The sequence below is a fragment of the Oncorhynchus tshawytscha genome, linkage group LG29 (assembly GCF_018296145.1).
Source record: "Oncorhynchus tshawytscha isolate Ot180627B linkage group LG29, Otsh_v2.0, whole genome shotgun sequence".
Taxonomy (NCBI): Eukaryota; Metazoa; Chordata; class Actinopteri; order Salmoniformes; family Salmonidae; genus Oncorhynchus; species Oncorhynchus tshawytscha.
The window spans coordinates 6,310,845-6,330,223 of NC_056457.1; the positions used below are offsets into that span (position 1 = coordinate 6,310,845).

The window sequence follows — 19,379 nt, forward strand, 5'->3', positions numbered from 1 at the left end:
AGACCTATGTAAAAAATGACCAAAATAACTAACAACCAGAGTCTATATCTTCTGGTGGAAGAATGTAATTGTATGAATTGACTTATTATATATATTTTAATGAAAATATATATCTTTTTTTCAAAGTTTGCCACCTGGGAGACACACCAAACATGTGGAAGAAGGTGCTCTGGTCAGATGAAACCAAAATTGAACTTTTTGGCAACAATGCAAAACGTTATGTTTGGCGTAAAAGCAACACAGCTCATCACCCTGAACACACCATCCCCACTGTCAAACGTGGTTGTGGCAGCATCATGGTTTGGGCCTGCTTTTCTTCAGCAGGGACAGGGAAGATGGTTAAAATTGATGGGAAGATGGATGGAGCCAAATACAGGACCATTCTGGAAGAAAACCTGATGGAGTCTGCAAAAGACCTGAGACTGGGACAGAGATTTGTCTTCCAACAAGACAATGATCCAAAACATAAAGCAAAATCTACAATGGAATGGTTCAAAAATAAACATATCCAGGTGTTAGAATGGCCAAGTCAAAGTCCAGACCTGAATCCAATCGAGAATCTGTGGAAAGAACTGAAAACTGCTGTTCACAAATGCTCTCCATCCAACCTCACTGAGCTCGAGCTGTTTTGCAAGGAGGAATGGGAAAAAATGTCAGTCTCTCGATGTGCAAAACTGATAGAGACATACCCCAAGCGACTTACAGCTGTAATCGCAGCAAAAGGTGGCGCTACAAAGTATTAACTTAAGGGGGCTGAATAATTTTGCACGCCCAATATTTCCGTTTTTGATTTGTTAAAAAAGTTTGAAATATCCAATAAATGTCGTTCCACTTCATGATTGTGTCCCACTTGTTGTTGATTCAAAAAAATACAGTTTTATATCTTTATGTTTGAAGCCTGAAATGTGGCAAAAGGTCGCAAAGTTCAAGGGGACCGAATACTTTCGCAAGGCACTGTATAAAATGCTGGGTTGTTTGATTTACCCATTTGCTGGGTTGATGGCATTGGGCCACTTAGTTGGATTGTTTTCTTTTAAGAAGCAAGGTTGGGTTATTGATGTTAGATTATTGAGATATGACCCAATTAGTGGGTTAAAGTGATCCGTGATTTACTGAATGCGTGGAATTACTTTTTGTCTGACAAATGGGCAGGGCGTTGCGGCTGTCCGAAAACTGTGAGTAAAAAGCTCATGTTTATCAATCTGGACAGCTACATGGAAACTTCATGACTGACTAGGAAAAACCCCCCATTAATAACCACTTATTCCATGGTGGTAAGCCAGGCCTGCATCCCAAATGGCACCCCATTCCCTATGGGTTGTAGTCAACAGTAGTGCACTGTATATGAAATAGGGTGCCATTTGGAACTCAGACCAGGTTTGTTTCCATCCAGACACAGTTTATCTTTCTGAAGTATCACTCCTCTCTTGGATCGTTAAAGATCCAATACAGTGTGAGCCAGTAAACACAGAACAAACAAGGGACTCATTCATCCTCTGTGTGTGTTTCAATGTTTCTGTGTTTGTTTCTATGTTGCTGCGTTTCCATGTGATGGTCATCATCAGTCCTTTACGTCTGCACCTTTTAAGTCAGCTTCCATGGTTCCTCTTGTCATTCTCTGATTTTGCTGCATAATGGCACTGCATATTACAGCAGCAGAGACAAGGACAGGGTCATAGAGAGTAGGGGTTCGAGGAAGGGGGGCGGAGATGAGTGGGGGGGCTATATCAGTACAGAGAGATATGTTTTCCCAGTCTCCCTGACACACACACAGACACACACACACACACACACACGTTCCCAAAGTTTGCAGTGGACCCCGTTGTTCTGAAATCTGCTGGTTGTGCTGTCTCTTCGGCTCCTGTCAGGTTATCAGGGCCAACTAGCGCCCTATTCCCAGAGGAATTCAGCATCAAACGGCAGAGGAGAAGCCTTTTATCCCAAACGAGAATGCCACAGCTACGTGTCACAGGGAAGAAGCAAACGAAACCTCGACAATGAGGTAGGCACGGCGTGGATGGGAAGTTGGGGAAGAGTGAAAGTCAATGGCTGCATCCCAAATGGCAGCCTATTCCCTATAGTGCAGTACTTTTGACCTGAGCTCTATTGGCCCGGTAAAAAGTAGTGCGCTACATAGGGAATAAGGTACCAGTTAGAACGTCGTGGTGAAAGTCAATAGTCTAGCAAGGTTGTAGTGTTTAGAGCCTGGAGGGGAAATGTGGAAAGGTCACATTTACATTTTAAAAAAAATGGAAGTAGGAAGACACAGCTAGCTAGCTCCATGACAGAGCACATTGAACTACTGTCATCAAATACTAAATGTTCACTCAAATGAACCCTGTGCTTAATCTTGCTGTCTTAACTATATAAAATATTGATTATATCCCAAATGTCACTGTATTCCGAATATACTGTTCTACTTCTGACCATAGTCCACCTTTTTCCTACATAGCGCACTACTTTTGATCAGAGCCCCATGGGCCCTGATCCAAAGTAGTAGGGGAGAGTGGGGTAAGTTGAGCCAAAGGGTTAGTTGAGCCACCCCTTGTTTCTAAAACCATACACAGTTTATCATGTGACCAAATATTTAGGAAGAGGTCATCATTTAATTGAGTGTGTAAAGGAAGAAAGCATATGGAAAAAGTCATAAGCAAGTTTAGTCTAAATACCTGATTTTCACAAAGTCAAATTAATTGATTGTGTTTGTGATGCTTGTATCTAAAACAAAGCAAATAGTTTTGTACATCAGTTGGAGACTTTATAAGCTACACTATGAGGTCCTAACTTAGCATGAATTTGCATCCTTGAAGCTGTGTGGGCTAATATAGTCCAAATGTTTGCGTTGGTGTATGTTGAGCCAAGACATTTAAATGTTTCCCCTAAACCACTTGAGTGTTGGTTTAGCAGTATGCTTAGGGTCATTGTCCTGCTGGAAGGTGAACCTCCGCCCCAGTCTAAAATCTCTGTTAGACTGAAACAGGTTTCCCTCAATAATTTCCCTATATTTAGCGCCATCCATTATTCCTTCAATTCTGAGCAGTTTCCCGGTCCCCGACAATGAAAAACATCCCCACTGCATGATGCTGCCACCGCCATGCTTCACTGTGGGAATGGTGTTCTCGGGGTGATGAGATTTGTTGGGTTTGCGCCGGACATAGCGTTTTCCTTGATTGCCAAAAAGCTACATTTTAGTCTCATCTGACAAGAGCACCTTCTTCCATATGTTTGGGGAGTCTCCCATTTGCCTTTTGGCGAACACCAAATGTATTTGATTATTTTTGTCTTTAAGCAATGTTTTTTTTCTGGCCAATCTTCCATAAAGCCCAGATACTCCAATTTCCGCTGTGGAGCTTTGCAGCTCCTTCAGGGTTTCTTTGGTCTCTTTGTTGCCTCTCTGATTAATGCTCTCCTTGCCTGGTCTGTGAGTTTTGGTGGGCGGCCCTCTCTTGGCAGATTTGCTGTGGTGGCATATTCTTTCCCTTTCTTAATAATGGTTTTAATGGTGCTCCGTGGTATGTTCAAAGTTTCAGATATTTTTTATAACCCAACCCTGATCTGTACTTCTCCACAACTTTGTCCCTGATCTGTTTGGAGAGCTCCTTGGTCTTCATGGAGCCACTTGCATGGTGGTTCCCCTTGCTTAGTGGTGTTGCAGACTCTGGGGCCTTTCAGAACAGGTGTATATATACTGAGATCACGTGACAGCTCATGTGACACTTAGATTGCACACAGGTGGACTTTATTTAACTAATTATATGACTTCTGAAGGTAATTGGTTGCACAATATCTTATTTAGGCGCTTCATAGCATATGCACTCACCAATTGTTGGAGAATTATTTTTTTTAAATTCAGTTCACCAAGTTGGACTATTTTCTGCATGTCCATTACATGAACTCCGAATAAAAATCTATTTAAATTACAGGTTGTATTGCAACAAAATAGGAAAAACGCCAAGGGGGATGAATACTTTTGCAAGGTACTGTATATTGCAATGTATGTATGAAATCAAGATGCATTTTTATTGTTACAGAGCAGACATCATCATGCCCCTTGTATACAAATGTAAAACAAACAGGTGTCTAGCCCCCCATGAGGTTCTTCAGAGAGCAGCCAAGGAAGTAAGAGAAGGGAAGACGTCCATTTGAGCAGCAGCAAGGGATGAACAAATGACTCAATGACAATGAAGAGGTACAATGACAAAAAAAATGAACATGTACGTGCTGTTAGGTTCTAATTTTCAGAGTAAATAACTCACGGACACTAGAGAAGCTTAACCAAGTTGACTTCTTCCCAAAGGGTTGACACAGCTGGATTCAGACAAAAACATATTTCCACCACAAGTATATATACTCCACTTTAGGCCCTTCTCCTTCTCTCCAATCCTTACATCTTATGGTTCGACAGGAAAAGGGTAATATGATAATAAAACATAATTCTCCCCTCAGGGGATCTGACCTGACCTCAACCCCTCCTTCGCCTAATCCACAGATGTACATCCGCTTCCCCTATAGCAATCCTGTGACTTCCTCCTGTCCACCCAACACATTCCAAAGCCATCTGTCTCCTGCTTGTTCTCAACTTGTTCTCAACTTGCCTACCTGGTTAAATAAAGGTGAAAAAAATAATAATATGGATCTGGTCAAAAATAGTGTATAAACTATGTAGGGAACAGGGCGCCATTTGGGACACACCCAGGTAGTATTTATCTCTGGTACATTGGTAATGACCATGCTGTACACAACTCTATGCCACAATCACATACAAACAGACGCATCTATCTGATCTGCTGTGCTAGGAGTCAACACTTCCTCTCTTAATGTTCCTTTGTTTCTACCTCTAAGTGGAGATAGACATGAAAAGCTTTGGCTGCGTGCACCAAAGACATGAGGGATCACTTTGGTGTTTTTTTGGTCTCTGACACTTTTAATCTTGGGCAGAAAAGACTGCTTTCTTTTCTTTCCTCTTTCATCTCAGTCAGGCAACATGGAGGATTTGCGTTTTCTCCTTTTGTCTTTTCTTTTCTTCTGATTCTCTCCTTCTTTCTCTCCCTCTACCAGTGGTAGTGACATTAATCCTCATACTTTATACTTTATTCAGCCCAAGCCACATCAAATGTTTAACCGAGTTAAGGTTCCAAATTAGTGCGATCATCTCTCTATGTCAGTTTTAATTAGTGATCTGTCATATTCAGCTGTAAAGGAAGTCGGGCCAGGCGTGACTGAAAGGTCACAAATCTTATAGTCTTATAGTTCTACCGTATCATGACCAATTTGTTCATGTAACTAACAGGTGACAGGAACAAGTTGTTTCTTCCTCCTCCTTGGCCAATCGACAACTCTAAACCTTTTGAGTGGGCAGAGATTATCCATAAGGCATGACAACACACCGTGTCCCTATACTGTTCTGCATATCACACCAACCTATGTCCAGATTAGCAGAACAACCAGAACACAACTGATTCCAATCTATTTCTAAGCTAACTATTGTGGTGGATCCCTTCTGTTTCCCTGTTTCCCCAGACTTCCTCCACCCCTAGAACACTGAAAATACCCCAAAAAGAGACATTGCTTTCGATAAGCCCATACGTTCAATTTGTTCTGCCAATTACGATCTGCCAGCCTGCCAGTGTGAAGAAGGCCATTGCTTAATGGGGTGGAATGTCATACACCACCCCTCTCCTCCTATCGCACCCCGCCCGACAAAGCAGGACCAAGAGGGACTGAGAGGGGCCGAGACCCCCTGCCTTTTCTGGGGGCCCAGTCAAGAATTGTCTGACAGATTGGCTGAGGCACTAACCAGTCAGGTCTTCAAAGAAACAAAGAGGTCGGGGGAGACCGGGAGAAGAAGAATGGGCTGGCAAATGAGAAAGAGACATATTGAAAGGGACAAGAGAGGAGTTGAAGGAGGTAGAGGGAAAGAAACATATTGAACTGATAGAGAGAGCAACCTTTTGACCATCTGTTCTGTGGAAGATGACAACAGCCCTCATCTGTATTTTTAGTACCATACAACAGACTAAATTATGTTGTCAGGAAGATGAAAGAGACTGGAAAGGCTTGGAGAGGAAACAAAAAAGAGCCAAATATGTTGACAGAAAAGAAAATAAACATGGCTCACAGTGCAAATATGGGTAATTCACATTTACATAACTTAACAGGCGATCTTATCAAGAATGACTTGCTGGAGCAATTAGGGTCAAGTGCCTTACTCAAGGGCACATCAGCAGATTTGTCACCTAGTCAGCTCGGGGATTCGAATCAGCGACTTTTTGTTTACTGGCCCCACTATGCTAGCTGCTGCCGCGGTTATGTTTGGAGTATTCCAATATCAAAATAGCTTGGAACAGTTGATAATAAGAGCCACCGGTCGCATTATTATATGCTACTAATTAAAAACCAATGATAAAGCATTTTATTTGGTATAGCACATTTCATAAACCCAGAGTGCTTGAACAAAGCCATGCCACATCACACTTCCTTCCTGTAGCTAATATATTTACATTTTCTGTCTAAGCATGGTTGAGTAATTCTTCTCCCACTTTGTTCTGAAGTGGAAAGAAGTAAAAAAACAACATGCACAAATCTGCATCCCAAAGCACATCCTATTCCCTATACTGTATAATGCACTACTTTTGAGCAAGGCCCATATTGGGACACACACTTAAAACACTCAACACTTAACACTTCACTATATTAATTTCACGATTGCTTTAAATTAAATATAGTTTTTTCCTCCCTCTCCTCTTTCCAGATGATCATTTTTCTCCATTCTGAACAGGGATAAGATTTTCTGTGACCATGTTGAATGGAGGCTTTTTAGGTAGTGGCATGCATCTAATTTCCCAAATCTTGACGGAAATCTGAAAAACAAATAGCTTTGTCCCTGAATGGGCAAGGCAGGGCAATATAGTAGTTTTAAGTTTCATCTTTTGTGCCTATAAATCCTTATGAAGATCAGTTTGTGTAGGACATACACAAACTGAGAGAGAAAAATAGATAATTTAAAAAAATCTTTCTTCCTTTCCTCTCCCTTCCTCTTTCTCTGTTTTCTACTTCGCTGCTCAAGGAAATTAGTCAACCCTCTCTGCCTCCACCTCCACATAAGGTACTTTATTCACTTGCAAATACTGAAAGATAAAATGAGTGACTTTTGTGGCACAAAAACCCATCCCTGCCCACCCTGTATAACAATATAATTTAATTTTGTCCTTTTCTCTCACGCTCATTGCTTTATTCCAGCTCTCTTGCACTTTCTCTGTCTTCAATCACTGGTGCCTCTCTCTCTCTCTCTCTCCTCTCTCTCTCTCTCTCTCTCTCTCTCTCTCTCTCTTGTCGGAGTGCATGCTGGGAGTGAGTCGTCAAGCAGGAGTGATTGTGAGAGCGAATGGAATTTCTTTTCACTCTATTGGGTTTTGTTATGTATATATATATATATTGATTAGTTTAGTTGTTTTAAGGGTATATTGTTTAACTATCACTAAGCACGTATAGGGGTGGTGGGATCTTTGAGGTTGTTTTTTTGCGAGGGCACAACCAGCGGGTGGGGCTGGTTGCAATGGCCACTCGCGGAAGTGTAGAGTTTGAAAAACTTAGTCAGAGGCATGGAGTAAAGATTCCTGCTGCGGCCGGGTGTTCAGTGGAAGAATGTAGCTTGGCTGTGGGTGCTATCATTGGGTATGATAGCATCAAATCAGCCTCAAGGATGAATAGCGCTGTAGTGATATTCTTAGATTCAATTGAAAAGGTGAATAAGATAGTTGAGAGGGGTGTTGTGTTGCGGGAGACACAGACGCCGGTATTTCCGCTTATGAATCCGGCGAAGAAAGTTATACTTTCTAACGTGCCACCATTTGTTAGAGATGAAGTGTTGGAGCGAGAGTTATCTCGCCATGGTCAAATCATATCTACAATAAAGAAGGTTCTTTTTGGATGCAAATCTCCGTTGTTGAAACATGTCGTGTCTCATAGGAGACAAGGGCATATGATTTTAAAAAAGGACGGAGATTAACTGAATTTAGCGTTCAGTTTTAAGATTGATGGATTTGATTATGTCTTCTATGCATCTACTGAATCAATGAAATGCTTTGGCTGTGGAAGAGAGGGGCATTTGGTGCGTAGTTGTCCCGAGAATGAGCGTGCTGAGCCTGGTAGTAGCTCTAGTGCTGGTGCAACTAACGCACCACCGCGAAGGGATGAACATGCTAAGGGTGCAGGGGAAGAGAGAAGGTGGGCAGATGTCGTTGGAAAAGTAGGAGAGGAAGGCATTGTGGATACGGGGGCAATTGTGGTAGATCAGAACAAAGAGGGAGGGGAAACAGTAGGTGAGATTGCGACTGCCGTCGCTGAGGTGGTGCTGGAAAATGAAATTGGAGGTCAAGAGGAGATTGAAATAACGGAAAAGGAAGCAGATGTTTTCAAAATACCGAGGAGTAAAAGGAAGAATTTAAGGGGTGGTGAAGGGTCTAATTCTAAGAGAAAGGTAGAGATTGATAAATCAGTTGAAGATGAACAAGTTGTAGAGATGGTGGAGTTTTCTTCTGGGGAGGATAGCGAGAGTGAGTCATCTGACGCGTCACAACAATATAGTGAGATAAATGGGGTGGAAGGGAGGTATGGGATCGAGAAGATACGTACATTTCTGAAGTTGACAAAAGGGAAGAAATATATGCAGGATTACAATGTAACTGATTTTTTTCCCTGAACGTGAATTGTTTATTGAATCAGCAAAGTTTCTGATGTCAAAAATTACAGGGGGAAGTTTGAAAAGCCCTGAAATTGCTAGACTCAAGAAAGTGGTCACGAGAGTGATAAGTGATGTAAATTCTAAAGAAAATGAAAGAGTTCAGTTGCAGTTTTAACTCTGTAAAGAGATGTGGTGGCTGTATCTTCCTCTGTATTTTTTTTTCATCCATGAGCAGTTTTAAGATTTCTTCTTTAAACGTAAATGGGGCAAGAGATGGTAAAAAAGAGCCATGGTGTATGAGTTAATTAGGGGAAAGGGAAGTGACATAATTTTTCTACAAGAAACGCATAGTAATTTGGAAAATGAAGTTATGTGGCAACAGGAGTGGGGGGGACAGTGGTGTGTAGTCATAAAAACTCAAAAAGTGGGGGTGTGGTTATCTTGTTCTCAAAAGGGTTTTTGCCTTTGTCATATGAGGTTGAAGAGGTAGTTGAGGGGAGGTTATTAGTTAGAGCAAGTTATGAAAACATCACTATGTGTCTGATAAATGTATATGCCCCAGTGGTGACAGTTGAGAGGGTATGTTTTTTATAGACATTATCAAATACCATTGAGAAATGTAACAAAGAAGATTATTTATTTATTGCTGGGGATTTTAACTGCACAGTTAGCGATTTAGATAGAAATCACCAAGAACCTCATATAGCCTCAAGGACTTTTTTAAAACGCCTCATTGTAACACATGAACTGTGTGATATTTGGCGGAGTCAACATGGAGGAACAAGGCAGTACACCTGGGCGCATGTGAGAGAGAACATCATCTCTATGGCCAGGTTAGATAGGTTTTTGAGCATCAATCTCAGGTCTGTAAATCAAGTGTGATAACCCAGTGGGATTTTCTGATCATTGTTTAATAACAGAGGTGGTGTTCATTAACGATGTAAAACCCAAAAGCGCATACTGGCATTTTAATATAACTTTATTGAGTGATGCTCACTTCAGGAACTGTTTCAGTTTTTTGTGGGAGAGGTGGAGGTCTCAAAAGGCCAGTTTTGTATCCCTTCAACAGTGGTGGGATATAGGGAAAATCCAGATTCAACAATTTTGTAATCAATACACGAGGAATGTCACCAAGGATATCACCAGATCAATGAAAGCCCTAGAGTTTGAAATAGTGGAACTCATGACGTTGGTTGAGACCACAGGAGATCGAGGCCATACTCAGGCCCTCAAGAGGAGAAAAGCTGCATTGAAAGACCTGCTGGGTATCAGAGCACAGGGGGCATTGGTGAGAAGTAAGTTTCAGGGAATATCTGAAATGGATGCCTCATCCAAATTTTTCTTTGGTTTAGAGAAAAAGAATGGACAAAGAAAAATGATTCATTGTCTCAAATCAGCTGTTGGACAAGAGCTCACTAGCCCTAGTGAAATTAGAAAGAGGGCAGTAGAGTTCTATGCTGAGCTCTACAAGTGTGAGTACAAAGAGGATAAAACATTGACACAGCAGTTCTTTGATGGGCTCCCAAAGGTGGCTGCAGAAGCTTAGGTTGAGCTTGAGCAACCATTATCTTTGCAGGATTTATACACTGCATTAAAAGGCATGGAAAATGGAAAGGCACCAGGCATTGATGGTCTTCCCGTTCACTTTTTTAAGTCTTTTTGGGCTATGTTGGGAGAGGATTGGTTAGACCCGAGGGTTTAACCCGAGGGTTACTACCAATAAGCTGCAGAAGGGCTGTCCTCACCCTACTGCCCAAAAAGGGTGACCCGAGGGAGGTGAAGAACTTGAGGCCGGTGGCTTTATTGTGCACTGATTATAAGATATTGTCAAAGGCTTTGTCCAACAGGCTGAGGGAGGTGATGGGGCAAATCATACATACGGATCAGTTCTACTGTGTTCCTGGCAGGCAGATAGGGGATAACATTTCTCTGATTCGTGATTTTTTGGACGTCTCTAGGGCTATTGGGTTGGATGCTGGTCTAATATCAATTGATCAGGAAAAGGCATTTGACCGAGTTGAACATCAATATTTATGGCACACGTTTGAGGCGTTTGGGTTCAGCTCTGGTTTTATTGCCATGATAAAGGTGATATATGGTGTCATTGAAAGTGTATTGAAAGTTAACGGTGGTTTGAGTGCTCCTTTTAAAGTGTGTAGAGGTATTAGGCAGGGATGTTCTTTGTCAGGAATGTTATATGCCATTGCTATAGAGCCACTACTAAATAGCATTAGAAGTCGCATTGTAGGGGTGTACTTTTCAGAGGATATTCCTCCTATTCGTCTCTCAGCCTATGCTGATGATGTAGTTGTGTTTGTGAAAAATCAAGCAGAGGTGGATAGCTTGAGTCTAATGGTTGATCGTTTTAGGGGGATATCCTCTGCAAAGGTAAATTGGGAAAAGAGTTGTGCTTTACAGATTGGAGAATGGTCTGGAGGGATCATGGCTTTGCCAGGGGGGCTAGAATGGTGTAAGGGAGGTTTTAAGTATCTTGGAGTGTACCTAGGAGATGAGGGGACTATGGAAAAAAATTGGAGTGGGTTGGTTGAAATGGTGGAAGGGAGGATGAGGAGATGGCGTTGGTTACTATCTTGTATGTCATATAGGGGGCGCACTATTATAGTTAACAATGTGATTGCCTCTGCACTGTGGCATCAGTTGTCAGTTTTAGAACCACCATCTGGCCTTCTGGCTAAGATACAGGCAATTATTGTGGATTTCTTTTGGGATAAATATCACTGGGTTCCACAAAGTGTTTTGTATTTGTCAAAAGAGGAGGGGGGACTAGGTCTTGTACATCTTGCTAGTAGGGCTGCTGCTTTCCGGTTTCAGTTTATTCAAAGGTTGCTTTATGGACCGGAAAATGTGGTGTGGAGAGGGGTGGCAGGTCTTGTATTACAGCGGGTTGGAGGATTAGGTTTAAAGAAGGCTTTATTTCTGGTTGATAGTAGCCAGATTTCTAGGGAGGGAGTACCTCCGTTTTACAGAGGCCTTCTCAGAGTGTGGAGCATAATGAAGGTGTCCAGACGATCTTCAGCGGAGTCAGTGCATTGGCTGTTGGAGGAACCTCTGGTGAATGGGGCAAGACTGGATTGTACAACTGCAGCTGTTCCACATTTCTCCAAGATTAAGATTAAGATTAAGATTAAGGCCCACCTTAATGGATGGAAGACGGGTGGCAGAACATTTGGGAATGAGGTCGGAAAGGATTGTCGGACAAATGCTGGGGAGCTGCAGGAAGGCTCTGTCAGCGGAAGAATGGGCTATGCTTAGTAGCCACAAGAAGAATGTACAAGATGAAGACGTCTCATTTCCAAGACTAGGGATTACACCAAATATCCCAGAGTCAGAAAGAAAGGCGTTATTGCTGGATTTGAGAGGGTTAGGAGGAGGTGGGTTTGGATGAGGTGAATGGGAAGGACTTGTATAGGGGGTGTGTCAATGTGTTGAATAAAGATACATTGAAAAATAGAAAAGACACTCCATGGAGGGTAAAATTGGGCATTGATGACAAGGTAAAGCCAGCATGGAGAGCACTGTACAAGCCACCGTTACAAAAGGGTACTGGTGATATGCAATGGAGGGTTTTACATGGCATCATTGCAGTTAATGCTTTTGTATCTGTTATTAACTCAGATGTTAGAGATGGATGTCCTTTTTGTAATATAAGAGAAACCATTTTTCACTGTTTTATGGAGTGTGAGAGGATAAAACCTCTATTGGAAATGCTGGAATCTTTGTTTAAAGCTGTAGGGGAGTTTTTCAATAACACTGTTTTTATTTTGGGGTTTCAATATAGTAAACAACAGAAAAGAAAATGTCAAATGTAAAATTTTATTTTGGGACAAGCTAAGATGTCAATTTTTCTGAGTAGGAAACATAAGATAGAAACGGGATATGGGCAGGATGTAAGATGTGTTTTTAAAGGATTAGTGAAAGCAAGAATAAAAGTAGATTTTGAGTTCTTTTCAGCTGTAAAAGATCTCCTTTTATTTGAGGAGAAGTGGGCCTACGAAGGAGCGCTTTGTTTTGTAGAGGAGGGGAAATTATTTTTTGCTGATGAAATAAGTTGAATGTATATGTTATGTATTTATTTTTGTTTAGGAATTACAAAATTTATGTTAACACTTGAGTAAAAAATAAAGGTTTTATACTAAAAAAAAAACTCTCTCTCTTCATTCGCTGGTGCCTCTCTCTCTCTCTCTCTCTCTCTCTCTCTCTCACTCTTGCTCTCTCTCTCTCTCTCTCTCTCTCTCTCTCTCTCTCTCTCTCTCTTCAATCGCTGGTGCCTCTCTCGCTCTCGCTCTCTCTTGCTCTCTCTCTCTCTTGCTCTCTCTCTCTTCAATCGCTGGTGCCTCTCTCTCTCTCTCTCTTGCTCTCTCGCTCTCTTGCTCTCTCTCTCTTGCTCTCTCTCTCTCTCTCTTGCTCTCTTTCTCTCTCTCTCTCTCTCTCTCTTTTGCTCTCTTGCTCTGCTCTGAGAAGCATTCTCATCCCCTGCCTCAGGTTGCATATTTCTGGTTGCGGACCCCTGATTGTACACAGCAGCCAATGGTCCTTTAGTCTGATTGGCTCCTGGGCAAGATGACACTGTGGATGAAAGCGTGGAGACAGAAAGAGAGAGAGAGAGCTTGTGGAAAGCAAAAGGGAGAGAGCCTGGAGAGAGAGAGCGTGGAGAGAAAGAGAGAGAGAGAGAGACAGAGAGAGACAATGAGTGATAGAAGTAGAAACTTTACAAAGGACACCCAGTGTGGTTTAGAGGGAGCATGGACCCAAAGTAACTTTAGGGGAACTGATGCATTGCAGGCAGTTACTTCCACAACTTTACCAAGTGCAATTTAGTGAGAGTGGAGAGAAAAGAAGAGACGGATAAGAGAAGAAGAAAAAATAGCAAAAACTGTCTGAAAAGGACAGAGAAAGAAGGTAAGGTCTGGAATTTTTAATTATTCTGACTTCTCGAATGCCTTTCTACATGATCATCAATGAGAGATTTCAATTAAATTCTTCAATGGGTGTTACTGTTGGGACATTGCAGTCAATGATAATGGTTTCTCATTTCCTTTCTGCATGTTTAGAATGTTCAGTCATTGTCTTGATGTTATCCTTTGACTTTTTTTTTATATGTAGAAATGGAAATGAGAAACCTGTGCAAAGTGAGACAAGCTAACTGAAGCTGTAACCTGCTTATAATGTATGTTCATTTTGTACATCATTTTTATTTGTCAAGAATGGACTTGAGTAATTTGAGGAGAGAGTAATTGATCTATGAGAATGCTAGTGGCAAAGTATAACTCGAATACAAACCTGGGCTCAGAACTGTATGGGGTCCTTCAGTACACGTCTAGCCCTAAATACACTGTATTTAAAGTCTGGACTTTAGTTTAGTGTTCAAATCTCAGTCACAGTGAAGGCTTTAATTTTTCAACATGACGAGGACTTTTGTCATCTTCTTCAAAACCATTAAGCTGTCTCCTTGTCAACCGAAGCTGGGAAATAAACCGGATTGACAAGTGTGCACAAAGACACAAAGACATTGTAGCTATTATCCGTGTCAGAAGTTGGGACGATTAACGCTCATTCACGGAACTGAGTGACGCACATTATGCTGAGGTTTTGCTGTGTAGTCTCTGTAATAACTAACAACAGCTTCAAAGGGTTCCTAGACGATCTCAGGCTACATCCCAAAAGGCACCCTATTCCCTATATAGTGCACTACTTTGACCAGAGTCCTATGGGCCCTAGTCAAAAGTAGTGCACTACAAAAGGAATAGGGTGATATTTGAGATGCACGCCCAGACGTTCCGACGCTCTACTCTCCCAGTCATGCAGTCGTGTTTTTAAACAACATTCCAACACAGACGGACAGGATAACAGAAAAGGAATCTCTGAATCGCTAAATGCCGAAGCGTTTATGCAGCAGAGAATAAGTACATCACCTCTCTATCTCAACAACAACCTATCCCAATCTCTCCATCTGCAGAGATGTTTTGGAGTGATTATGAAGGGATATTCGAGTACTGAAGAGGCCCTCTGCTGTCTGCAGGGTCGCATCCCAAAAGGCACCCTATTCCCTATATAGGGCAGTACTTTTGAACAGGGCCCTGGTCAGAAGTAATGCACTATGCAGGGAATAGGATGCCTTTGGGACGCAATCCCAGGACTCTGTTGGTTAATTTGTGGTGGAGTGACATGGATTGCAAACTTTCCTGGTGACACTCATGCCCCGTGACATAATTTCCATGCACCAGTGGTCGGGATGAATGCCAATTTGTGTGATTTAATTTATCCGTATATCACAAGGTTTCTTTTTATATGTGCATGGGGAGAGAAAGAAAGAAAGAGAGAGAGAGAGAAAGAAAGAGAGCGAGAGAGAGCAGCACCAGCGATGGAAAGAGAAAGAAAGTGCAAGATAGTTGGAATAAGACAATGAGCTTGAGAGAAAAGAAGGAGGAAACTATATTGTTATGGAAAATAATAGGACAAAGGAGCAGGTAGGAAAAAATGTGGTGATAACTTTTGCCCTTCCCATGGCACTAAGGGTGCTAGCCCATTGCTCCAGACAGAGACAGCAACACTACGTGGTTCACAGCACATAATGTACTGTACATCCTATAATTTTCAGAGGCTCACACGTGGCCTCCAAGAACACATAGAGGCTGGATGGAGAGGAAGGGAAGAAGGATAGAGGGAGAGAGAGTGGGATATATAGAGGGAGGGCATAATTAGGAGCACCACATTAAACAACCCATGGGGAGGGAAATAGAGCACCCTCACTTTGCAGCAGCAGCACAGACAGTGGCTGGGGTTACAGCTACAGGGAGAGGGGGTGGAGGTGGGGTGTGAGGGACGAGAGGTTAGGATTGGGGGCGAGAGGGGTGCAGGCACACACACGCTTGCTTGCATACATACGCCGCGCACGCACATACACAAACATCTGCGCGATTTGAGAGTGATGGCATAGAGAAGACACACCTCCTATTGCTCCAAACAGTATTTGAAGATCGCTGCCTCCCTCTGTGAACTGTCTGTGATATCACCGTACCATAGACCCTTTGCCGCTGAGAAAATCACACAACCTGGTAAATTTCTTCTGTCATATAAAAAAATATACTGAATACAAGAAATCATTGGAATGGGCTTTTACGACAAGGCACATGCAGGCTAATGGTACCGCAAAGTAGTGGGGTTCAATCCAAAATTAACCTACTTTGAAAAGTTTATGGAAAATCTATAATTCTATGACTTTTCTTTGAATTTGAAAATGGCTTATGTTTTCTCAGTCTAGCATAGGTGGGAATCTGGCCACCCACACCAGGATGTTACCCATCAATGCGGCCCTAAATAACCCAGATACTGTGCATCCATCTTTCTCTGGGGTCAAATATATGAAGTGTCTCAGTGATGGCTACTTTCTCCACCATGCAAAATCAATTGTGGTTAACAAATGATCCATGACGTATCTCCCTGTGGTTTTATGATGCTGGAGCCCCAACTCCGCCCCTCTTTCACGGTGACTCCGTCATTAATGGTCCATTTAGGAACGGGGGTCCTCTTAGATAGGGGTGAATGGAGGATACGGACATGCCCACTGTGAAATTAAGCCTTATGAATGACCTTAAAGGCAGACCTGGGTCTACATAGGAAATAGGACCACACTGTCACACCACACACAAAGTTGGGAGAAAGTCGGAACGTTATCTCTTCAATAGGTAGGCCTACATTGTGACATACCTGTTCAACGACACACTGCCGCACCACATTAAGTTATATATCGGAAAGTTATCTATTCAACAGATATGTTGTTTACCACACTGTTGTTAGCACACACAAAGTGGAGAGGAAGTCAAAGTTATCTGTTCAGTGTTCAATGGCTACATTGTTGGAGTGTCATTGTTGATGGTTTGGTAAGCAGAGTGTATAACTCTGTTTTAGACAAGCACACCGCTGCTCCTGAGAAGAAAGTGCTCGCTCGACAGGAAGTAGGCAACCATCATATGAGATTGACTTTGTGAAAAAAATTAAATAAAATTTCACATGATCTGCAGCAGAGCACAAAAGTCAGGCTGAGTTCACAGAGTCTGAGTGACTAACAGCAGAGGGTTTTTGTACAGTTCTGTTAGTTGTGATAGCCTTGTTTCATGTGTGTTGTTTTCCTCTTTAGTAGGCCTAAGGGAATGGGAGAAGGAAAGTAGTGGTTTTGATGGTATTTTCTCGCCAAATATTAGTGCATGGTCTTTAATGGCACCCTATGGTAGGTCAAAAGTAGTGCACTATATAGGGAAAAGGATGCCATGCTGACAGACTGACTGAGAGTTTGATGACTCAACGATATGGTCCTTTAATTCCTCGAACACCTGCTGTTGATTGTTACATCCCTTCCTTGATTGACACACACATTAGATACACAAGCACGCACTCAAACATGCAATGCACAAACACACACATAGACAGCGCAACAGGACGCTTTGAGAACGACACACATCTTTATAAGGCACGCTGTTCTCTTTGAAAGTTAAACTGTCTTTTACCGTTTCCCTCCGAAATCCTCAAGTCAGTAGAACATGTCATTGTGGTGGGAAAATACCTCTCCTTAAGCTTTCTCATATGATGTCTCCTCCACCAATCATCCCTCCACCCTCCTCCTTCCATCCATTCATCCATCCATCCATTCCTCTGTTCTGGACAGGGGAATCTTGTGTGGTAGGTCGTAAAGGCAGGAGCAGCAAGAGCAGCTGCTAATCTGAAGAGCCATCAGATTAGTCTGAGGGAGATATGTGGAATGTTTAGCCAGCACAACTATGTAGCATGTCACCTCATTAGACACAACAAAAAAAGAGGTAGAATGCAATGGGTGCATGCCCTGACCTCTGCCGGGAGCAGCACACACACACACAAACACACAATCGTGAACCCTGAGAAGGAAGGGCTGGGTGGGGGGTGAATGGGTGTGTGGAGGGTTTAGCGAGGAGATAATTTGACTTCATAATGAACAACATGGCGAATTGAATAGAAAGAATGGAGAGAGAATGGAAACAGACAGAATAGGGTAGGTCCAGGAGGGGCCCATGGGGGTCAGGGCTCACCCAGCCTGCAAGTGGCCCTCGTGGGGCTCTAAGTTCAAGATTGCATCCCAAATGGCACCCTATCCCCTATATAGTGCACTACTTTTTAACTGGGCCCATAGGGAATAGGGGGCCATTTGGGACATATCCCCTGAGTTCGAGGGCCAGGGTGGCTACTAGCCATATACCCCCTCCTACCAGTGGCTCTGTAACAATACCACCACGCTCAGCACCCTCCCCTAGCCTCCAGTCTCTTTGTGACTCTTCAATAATGATTAACTGTGTTTGGAGACTGGGAGTGTCCACGGCGGCACAATGAGCTCTCTCTTACACAATATAATAGAGCTCAACATAGTCTCTCTTTCTCTGCTCTCTTTCTTTCTTTTGTTCTCCCCCCCTTCCCATCTCTTTCTCCACGCCCACTGCTAGCAGTCTTTTCTTTCCATTTTTCTCGTTTCCCTTTCCCCTCTCTGCATTATCACGACACAGCTGTCCGTTTTCTGCCCCTTGCAGCTTGTTAACAGAGAGGAAATATATTGTGGTGGAGGCAAACAGATGTTACCACCTCACTGACAAATGGAAAGAAAAACAAGTAAGAGTCATAAAGGCACCGTTTGAGTAGAGCATATGAAAGACATTGATTAAATGTAAAACATTACTTGAAATCAATACAAAACATCAAAAGATCCACAGCACCATGAAATAATGATTGACCTTGCTTGCTCTGATTATTGTGGGCAGTTCGAGTGCAGGAAAAATAACTTTAGCAAATAAACTTGACATTTGGAAATCAGTTATCAAGTCAGTGCCTACACCCGCTAAATGGTGGAAATACTCTTCCTCCGTCTCTCCATTTCTCTACCGCTCTCAACTCTTTCCACTCTCTCCACTTCCTCTTTGCCAAACTCTACTTTGTGGAATGGTGCGCCACTTGTTGCGTGTTGCCCTATCAGGCATGTAGCATGTACAGTAGTTCACGGTGTGAGTAGCGTTTAGTACACAAAGGTAATTCTATTCGGACACAAACACTCCAATCTCATGACATCACACCCTGAGTCCATTAGCAGAAGGCAGAAAGCGCACCTCTCACCTCCTCTACTAAGGCAGCAGAAAGAGAGAGGAGAGGGAGAGAGGGGGAAATGGAGAAAGATGAGAGAAGGAGAGTGTGAGAGGAGCAGAGGGAGATAGATGAGGGAGTGAGAGTGGAGAAGAGGGGGAGAGAGAGCGGCAGGGAGAAACAGCAGCGCATCTCTCACTTCCCCTATGACAGGCAGCAGAAAGAGAGAGGGAGAAAAGGGGAGAGGGGGAGAGAGTGGAGAGGGAGAGAAGCAACTACACGCTTAGAGAAGACAGCCAGAGAGAAATGAAAGAAGTTACTGTTGTTCTTAGAAACTGCAAATAGAGGGGGAAGCTGAAATCACCAACAATGAAGAAAGAAGAGAGAGAGAGAGAGAGAGAGAGAGAGAGAGAGAGAGAGAGAGAGAGAGAGAGAGAGATAGGGTTTGAGTGTGGTTGCTACACAGTCCAAGCCAGGGGTCTACAATATTTTTTTTGTATAAGAGGTACTTAAAAAAAATGTCTCCAGCTACAAATGTATTTAGTGTTGAAATAGACATGCTCTTTTCTCCCCTGCAACT

The 19,379-nt window shown here is 42.6% G+C and overlaps 1 protein-coding gene across 2 annotated transcripts in view; it reads left to right on the top strand.

Moving 5' to 3' along the window:
* Positions 1-19,379, top strand: part of LOC112228028 (cadherin-20-like) — a 120,474-nt gene that overhangs the window by 75,700 nt on the left and 25,395 nt on the right. Inside the window, exon 1 of one of the 2 annotated variants that reach the window (XM_042308628.1) lies at positions 13,239-13,603. The exons of the other annotated variant lie outside the window; for it this stretch is intronic. The gene's annotated coding sequence lies outside the window, so the exon portion shown is untranslated. Of the gene's footprint in view, positions 1-13,238; positions 13,604-19,379 lie in introns of those variants that run through there. 2 annotated transcript variants of the gene reach the window in all.